The sequence below is a fragment of the Lycium ferocissimum genome, chromosome 9 (assembly GCF_029784015.1).
Source record: "Lycium ferocissimum isolate CSIRO_LF1 chromosome 9, AGI_CSIRO_Lferr_CH_V1, whole genome shotgun sequence".
NCBI classification, from domain to species: Eukaryota; Viridiplantae; Streptophyta; class Magnoliopsida; order Solanales; family Solanaceae; genus Lycium; species Lycium ferocissimum.
In genome coordinates, this window is record NC_081350.1 from 16,613,349 (window position 1) to 16,622,921 (window position 9,573).

A 9,573-nucleotide genomic window follows, 5' to 3' on the forward strand; every position below is an offset into this window, starting at 1 on the left:
AGTTCAGTTATGTCATGTCAGATATTCAATTGAGTTGGCCCTGTTGGCTACGTTCTTTTATACCTTTAGACTATTTCTGTATTTATGATATAACAGTATTTTCAGACTTATGATTATTGGGTCCCACATTTTACTCAAATCATGCATGTTTAACTTATATTCCGCATCAGTACATGTCCCATGTTAATTCAGCAAGCCATATGGTTCACTCGGTCACATACAGCAAGGCACCGAGTGTTGTGTTATGCCCAGGACACAGTTTGGGGCGTGACATTTATAGGGAAATTATATTAAAGATGTTCAATCCTACACTAAGGATTTTAGTTTATCGTTCATTATACAGGATTTAGTTTATCGTTCATTATTCAAGATTTAGTTTATCTTTTGTTATTCAGGATTTAGCTTATCCTTCTTTATTCAAAATTTTTGGATTATGTATTATATTTATTTTTTGAATAATTATATCTAATTAAAAATTACTGAATTAATTAATTTCTTAACTAAAAGTTTATATCAAATAGATAATTTATTTAACAGGAAAATATGTTAAATAACTAATCCTAAACTAAGGATTTAGTATATCATTCGTTATTCAAAATTTGTGAATGATGAGAGTTATGTCGTGTTATATTTTTTTGAATAATTATATCTAATTAAAAATTACTAAATTAATTAATTTTTTAAGTAAAATTTTATATTAAATAGCTATTTTATTTGATGCGAAATTATGTTAAATAACTAATTACTAATTAAAAATTGCTAACAAATTATTCTCCTAACGACAATTAAATTAATAATGAACTAATTCATTTAACGAGACATAATTAACAAATAATAGGAGATTAAATAATTTTCTAATTAAAAAATTAATAAAAAATTAACAAATTGACAATTAATAAACAATTAACAAATAAAATTACATAACTAGTTAGCACATTAACAATTAACATACAACAAACAATTTAACAAATAAATAGATTAAAAATTACATAATTAATAAATAATAATAGAATAATTTTCTAATAAAAAAATTAACATAGAATAAAAAATTAATAAATAATTTAAATAACAAGATTTAAAAAAAAAAATACGAACAACAAGAAACAAATTTTTTTTGGAAAAAAGCTCTTTTTTAAAAAAAAATTGAGAAAAAAAACGCGGGAATACAAAAATTATTACGAAAATCGAGACTAATAAACCATACTCATGCTTAGGATTATCATTTATTAAACAATGTAATCGAAAATTTCATACTAAAATACCTCGATTGAAAGTTGTTGTTGGGTTATTTTAATAGAGTTGTACGTCACTTCTTTTCGAAATTCAACCTTGAAATCTTGTTCCTTGACTTGAATATTTTCGAGATGAGGTTTGAAGCAAAAACAATGTTTTTTAACTGTAGGCCCGTGACTTTTCGCCTTCAATGGGCCTTTCAATAAAGAATATTCAAATGGAGGGGGGTGGGGGGGGGGGGGGGGGGGGGGGAAGAGAGATGGGTCGGATATATCACGCTTTTGTAACAACCCGCTTGGTCGTTATGCGTAATTTTACCATTCTACCCTTGCTAGTACTTTCCTGAGGATAAGAGTGAGCGGACCTAAGTAAATTGAAGTGTGTTTTATTTTGTGTTTATGACTTATACGTGACTTTGTGATGTGTTTTTAACTTGGTTGGTTGTTGGCTTGAGTTCATAGGGCCTTAGAATGATTTTTAGAGACTAAGTATAAAAAATAATAAATTTTCGTACTCACTGCCAGTCACGACCCAATTTAGAATCGCGCGGGCACCTACCACTCCCACCTCGGTAGGAGAACCCTCAATCAAAATAACACATTTTCCAAGTAAAGAACAAAATTCATTTTCTTCAATATATGAATAATTAACAGCAAAAATCAAATCAATATATTAACCCAAATAGCGGCAGTGATTACAACGGATAAATAAATACAATGACTTATTTCTATTCCCACGACCTGATCTAGACTAGTACAAAAGCGACTAAAGTGGATCCGGAGCACAATAATAACTCTAAGACCCAACCCCCATCCCGAAATGAAAGGGATAGAGGCCTTCGTCCCGAAATGAAAGGGATAGAGGCCTTCGAGATAGGCACCGTGCATCTTCTGAACATTTTAACAATCCATCACCTGAAACACTCTACACCCCAAAAGGATGTTGCTATATGATGTTTGATCAACATGTCTTGATAAGCATCATAGGCCGACAATGGTTAAAGGCACATATCAGTAAAAGAGTTCACAAATAAGCATGATAAGTAAACTAGATCAACAACGTACATTACCTGCCGCTCGTCATAACATCAAGCTTTTCAAATTCATTAACTCTTCCTTAGTGATCCGATTTCCCAACATACTTTATACATTCTTTTATCTCACCTACTATCCACTAGGCAATTTCACACAAGTATCACAAGTTAAATATCATTACGCTATTCAATCTTAGTATAGAAGTCAACTCGTCATTCTGATATTCATTATTCACCTAATTCTTAGGAAACCAACACGTACAACTAGACCAACGAACAATCAACAATGATAATCCAAGATCATGGCCTATGGTTATAGCACTAAGCCCAATTATATCAAGTCTCAATATACTCAATCCAAACCCATATAACACAAGTACATTACAAGAATATCACAACAGAATCCAAGTGCAATGCAATGCAATAATGTATGAAATGTATATGCAATGCTGTGTACACATGTACTCCGGACGAAAGTATCGACGTCTCGATAGCACAACCCAGGGTAAATCACGAGGTCCATGTACTACTCATCCAGGATCTTTGCCCAACAGATTCGGATTGATAACGAAAGTTGGGAATTGAATATTCCTAGTTTCTCTAGGCTTCCATTACTAAAGAAATCTTTCCTATCATAATAAGGCTAAGCGATTTATTAACCTCCATTCATGATCAAAGTCAACCACTTAAGCTACTAGCTAGGTAAAGTCACCATTTTTAACTTCTATTCTTTAGAAAACCCATTTTCAAGATTCATGGAAGAAACCCATTTAGAAATTCAAGAAGAAGATGAGAATCTAAGTTAGTATCCATTCTAGGGTGATGAACATGAGAGATTGAGCCAATATAATCCATATTAAGAACATGCTAATCATTTGACCTTCTAAGTCTAGGAATTGGTGTTCATTTGCTTCTAGGAGGAGACCTTAGGAACAATTAGCTATGTGAAAGAAGAGATTAGAAGAGGTTAGGAAGATTAGCATTCCTAAGAATATCTGAATTTGAACTCCCAAAAAGGCTTGAAGGGCGGCTGAGCTTTAGGGTTTTGAGAAAATGGGGTCAAATTCTGAAATGAATTCTTAAATAGGGAAAATTACTTCGCGTCTCCGCTATAGCGGTCGACCAACCGCTTCAGCGGCGCCGCTTCGACGTCCTTATTGCCGCATCGGCGTCCCCATGCAACCACCCCACCTATGCTTTAGCGTGGTTGTAGTCGCTGGGGCGCGACCGCTACAGCGGTCATGCCAACGCTGAGGCGGCCTGACTAGGTCCCCGACCCGAATTTTGATATTTTAATTCCTACTCATAGAACGGGTCCTGCTAGGCTAGATGTCCGCCGAAAATACTTAGCGAACTGAAAAGGTTCAGGATGTCAAAGTTGCGAATATTTTGAAATTTTACGGTAACGACTAAACGGGTCGTTATATCAGATACCAATTAAACAACCGTTCGTATTTGAACGGCAAGGGCGAACCAAGACGCATGGAGAAGTAAGCTCATGAATGGAACTTTGTAGCATTGATTTGGAACAACTTACCTCATCACAAAAGTTATGCTACCACTCTCATCTAGACCTATCAGAACAGGTCATCACGCACGATTTTAATTCTAACGGTATACAATTAGCGATGGCTTGAATGCTAGCTTTCACGAGGAAATCGCAAGGGTAATAACTCAGATGAATCGGATGGATTTGTAATCGTAGGTCTGCAGGAGAACACATGGGTAATGTCACGACCCAACCCCGTAGGCCATGACTAGTGCCCGAGCTGGACACTCGTATACGCTTGTTATCTATAGTCATACACTACTAGCATGAACGAGTACGTTATAGGTATAAGGGCAAAACATATGCAAGTCGAAGCTACTTTTGTCTCACGAAGAGTTACGGCCTATAACAATCCAATATCGCACCAAAGCGGCAAGGTCAGTATATATATATATATATATATAGGGAACGTCCCAACAAAACATAAGCCGAGAAGGCTACCTTCATACATATTTGCCATGATAAACATATATAGCTACGCAAGCCGACAAGGCGCCTCTACAAATGGTACGCCCCAAACACGAGTCATAACCATATAACAAAACAACAACCATACATAGACCCACACTTGTGACCACGGACCTCTAAGAGTGACAACGACATCATATGACGGGACGGGGCCCCGTCGTACCTCGAACGATAACATATGTACATATCAAAAGGTTATACCACGAAACTATGCTCCGGAACAAAGGAGCACTCGAAAGAAGCGAGTAGATATCCTAGGCCGGCGGATCTTCGAAGCGTGTGTCCGTACTGCGGGCATGAAACGCGGCCCCGAAGAAAGGGGTCGGTACGAAATATGTACCGAGTATGTAAAGCGTGAAACATAGTAAATAGAATCATATCCGAGACAAGGTGTATAGGACTCGATACAACAACGAGTTTCATAAAACTTACCCTTAAACATACTTCATTTATATCGTTCTCATATCAATGTCAATATAATGCTTTATAATCAAAAGCGCCTAATCATTCTATATATAACATATATAACGTGTCCGACCCTTTAGTAAGGGACTCGGTATTTATAATCATAACATCATAAACGTAAACATATTCGTGTCCCGGCCCTTTAGTAAGGGACTCGGTAATAAGGAATATATGCCCTCCACGGCCTCCATCTCCAAATCATCATATCATCACATCATCATCATATATATATATATATATATATATATATATATATATATATATATATATATATCGTGTCCGGCCTACTAGTGAGGGACTCGGTGAATAGTATAATAGATCGGCGCACGAGAACGTACCACGGCCGGGACTCGGTGAAGGATATAGCGGCAAGCACGAGCGAGTAATAAGCAACCACATATATATGTAAAACATTTTTGAGACTCAATGAATAGTAACTAAATCAATTCTTGGACATTAGCATGTTACATTATATAAAAACCAAGCATACTTATGCAATTCCTTTTAAAAAAAATAAGAACTCTTGTACATTACATATTAGTCCATCATGTAATAAATAACGAGATCATATTTCAACTATACCAACATTTTCAACATTACGGACGAATAACAATCACATATCATACTAAGAGTTAGAGAGTGGAGTCACCCGAGGCTCAGATTATATCTTACTTACGTCTAGGACATGCCAAAAGAAGGAAGGAATAGGCTTTGCGTACCTTTAGCGTTTAGTCGTATTATAACTCGTACTTGCTGCCCAAGTACTTTATCCTATAACGATACATCAAAACTACGATTAGGTTACGAGGGAATTCCGGACAGCCCGCACATTACTCAAAAACGATCGACCAACATACTATATACTCAAGCTAGCCTTCCAACTTCATCCAACCAACAACAAGATGTCTAGCAACGATGTTCGTATAATCACAAGAAATCATATTGGCAACATCTTAACTCCTACAACAGCCCACAACAACTTGAACTCCAAATTTATAGAAATTACAACAATCAAAACAACATTCAAGACAAGTTAATTCCTTCTTTTTACCCAAACGGTCCACGGTTTTGGAACTGTTTCTATACTTCCCCTCAAATCATTCCTTTTTCCCCTAAATTCACATATACACAAGGCATACAATATACCACAATGTCCATAACAACAACAATTAAAACATGACACAAAACGAGTCAAAACTTCTCCTAAAACAAAGTCTACACGGCTTCAACACCACCACAACAACTTCATGATTTTCATCCATTTATTCATACTACAACACATTCAATCCGTTCACAATAAATGTACAAGAAGATTAAGCATTCTTTCCTATAAGCTTATAACACTCGGCTCATTTTAATTTCAAGAAAACAGCCCAATACCAACATGCACAACCATACGAAAACTTCTTACAATTCTTGTTCATTTTCATATATTATCGCAAGTCCAATCCGTCCACAATACATGCAAAATAAGACCAAACATGGCTTCACCTAAGCTCACAAATCACCTCAACTTCAACCACAACAACAATCCAACAACAACATACACAAATTATACATTCAAACCATCATACAACACATGAAAAGTGATCATTCTTACCTTGTAACTCAACACTTCAATCGGCTAGCCCATCACTTTCACCTCTTGAACTTTAACACTTGTTCTTGCTATTCCAATGAATGCTACACGTTAATACACACCTTCAAGGGAGTTGAATTGCTTAAGAAACTGATTTTTGGATCAAATTGGAGAAGGTTATTCTCGGCCAACTTGTAGCCGAGAGCCTCTCTCTCTATCACTAAGTTTTCTAACTTTGTAAATGTTGAAATGAATGTTTGTTGAATTGTGAATCAGCAATTCTCCTTTTATATGCATTACACAAGGTGGACATGTGTCCCACCCAAGTTCTTAGCCAATAAGAATTTGCCATTCCACAAGTGGGACCACACGGCCACTTAGGCCCACTAATGGTGTAATTAAGTTCTTAATCTCACTTAGTCATCCAATCTTGGACAATTAATCCTTATTCTCCAATAATGTTCTTATACCAAACGAAATCCATAAGCAACTTGTGCATAGAAACGAAATCGGGAGGCGAAAACCTGCCGGGAACCTTAAAACAGCTTTGTCTTTAACTTGCCGCACTTAGCTTTAAAATGTCCCAATGTAAAGATACGGGACATAACAGGTAAGGCTTTAACTCTGATCACAATCAAATGGAACGGATCATTGGGAACAATAATCGCCATGGCCCGCTTCAACAGCTTAGAGTAACGATGTAGCGGCACCGCAGGAGCAGTCGGGTAACCGCTGGAGCGGTCAATGGGAATTCAGAAAAAAAAAAGGCCTTACCCCTTTCCACCTTCCCCATTCCCTCAAATACATTCCCCTCAAACCTCGATTGCCACTCCATCTTCTACCCCACCACAACTTCCCAACTCCTTTTTAAACACAAATAAAGTCTCCTTGACAACCCACACTTCAATCTACACCTAAACCCATCTTCACACCACAACAAATTGCTCTCAAAGAAAGGAAAAAGGAGCTTCAAAGGCCATTCACAATCAACACCAATCACACCCGAATCTTCCAATCTTAAGGTAAGAAATCACTCTTCTCTAGTAATGAAACTGAATTTTTAAGTTTCCACGCTTCAATAACGGGTTTGTAACACAAAAGTTAGGAATTTTTTTTAGTTTTGGTTGATGGATTTAATGGGTGTTGATAAACTGGGTTACACAACTAGTCTAGGGTTAGAATAATCTATACATTGAATATTGCGTAGTTAATGCACAGATTTGGACTGAAAAACTTGAACATAGTAACAAATTTTTGTTTTAAAAGAGGGTGTTGGCTTCCCTCGAAATTTGGCATTGTTGTTGCTAGAAATTATGTTCTAAGGGTTGCAAAAATCTTGCATGCTTCATAGTTGCTAGATCCTTACATAAAAATAAATTTTTAAGGCCTTGGGGTGATGGGAAAAATCGGTTCTGTTAGGGAAGACGATACCGCTTCAGCGGTCAAAGGACCGCTGGAGTGGCCAAGCTTTAGCGCCTAAGGGGTCGCTGAAGCGGTTGGGGAAGAGATGGTAGGGAGCGCGGGAGTGGTCGCCATTCCTGCTATAGCGATCTGAGTGACCGCTACAGCGGTCCTGCACAGAACTGCCACCAGAACTAACAACTGATTCCGCTGAGGTTTAGAGCGTAGAATTTAAACTTGATTTCTCACATCCGGTAACATGAATTCTCATAATTTAATGTTCCTCGCAGGTGCAATGGCCGAGAATAAAGAAGCTGAACAACTAGAACAACAAGAGAAGCAAGTGCCCGTCTATCAAATCTTCATCATTCCACAATGCGAGTGCCATTTCTTGGAGCAGCGTCACATGACTTTATTCTTAAAGAAAGGTTTCGACATGACTAATATAGAGAAACGTGCTCCTGAGTTCCTGGAGAGGTTGGAAGCGATGAAGTGGATGCGTTTAGTTAAGGATCCCGGGCGATGCAATGAGAATTGGGTAAGGGAATTCTATGCCATGCTGCCTACCATCAATTTGGATAGTCCTGATCCAATAATTGTGATTCGTGAGGTTTCCGTGAAGGTAGGGGCTAGGGCGATAAACCGGGTGCACAAAGTGGAGAATTATTCGGTGGAGTTTTTGGAGGCCAAAAATACTGCTGACAATGGTGAGTGGCTGGTGTCTAAGTTAGTGGCTGAGGAGGATAGAGCTTCTATCACTTGGGTGTAGTCCGGGGGTGGGGATAGGGAGCACCCCATCGTCGAAGCAGAGATTCGAACATCATCTCCGCCGTGTCCGTCCTCGAGGAATGTCACCTCCGTGACTCTATCCCGGGAGCCCTTTCCGATTGCTTACATCCTAGATGATATGCCTGTGAATGTAGGTTCGCAGGTGATTGAAGAATGGAAGGATTTTACAAGGTTTGGGGTGTCGAATCTGATGTTCCCGTCATTGATCACCTTATTGTCCAAGAGGTTTGGGGTCCACAGGAGGCCTGAGGATAACATGGTTTATTCCGATGCTGATTTCCACCCATTACGGGTGTCTGGTCATGGTACTTTCGTCTAACGAAGAGGAAGGGCGGTGGCAGGGGATGAGTGGACGAAAGTGCCGATGTGCGGGGGTAAAGATGGAGCCGGAGTTGTAGAGTTGTCCTTTCCGTCAGACTCGTTTGAGCAGATTGATGCTCGCTGTCACACCCTAACAATGGTAGGGCATGACGGGCACCCGACTCTCATCAGAGTCAAGCGAACCCTTAGACATTCGCTATATCAAAACCTGTCATTTCAAAAACTTTTAAAAACTTGAAACTTTTCTAAATAGAAATCATTATCTTTGGCGACGATTATGAAAACTTTCAATCAAATAAGTACTTTAAACCAATTGAAATCATCTAAAATACATACTCTTTTAAAATCCACAAATGACTCAATCGACATCACTTTGTCGACATCTCGACAAATATACCACGGGACACTCGTCTGCGAGAAGTCTCTAAGAAATGAATCGAATATTATGAGTGGGTGACAGGCCCCGACATACCCATAATTACGCATATCTATACATGACTGTTGACTCCGTAACGAGGGCGGAGCTTGCCAATCTTACCGATTGCGTCCAAGCATTCTAGCCACACTTCAACTGCCAAACAATCCGAGGCTGCGGGCATGAACGCAAAGATCCAGTAAAAAGGACGTCGCACGGGACAATGTACCGAGTATGCATGGTAACAAATCATAATCATAATTTGATTTAGAGAGAAGAAATCACAATCTAACTCAATACCCGTGAAATTTTCGCCGGAA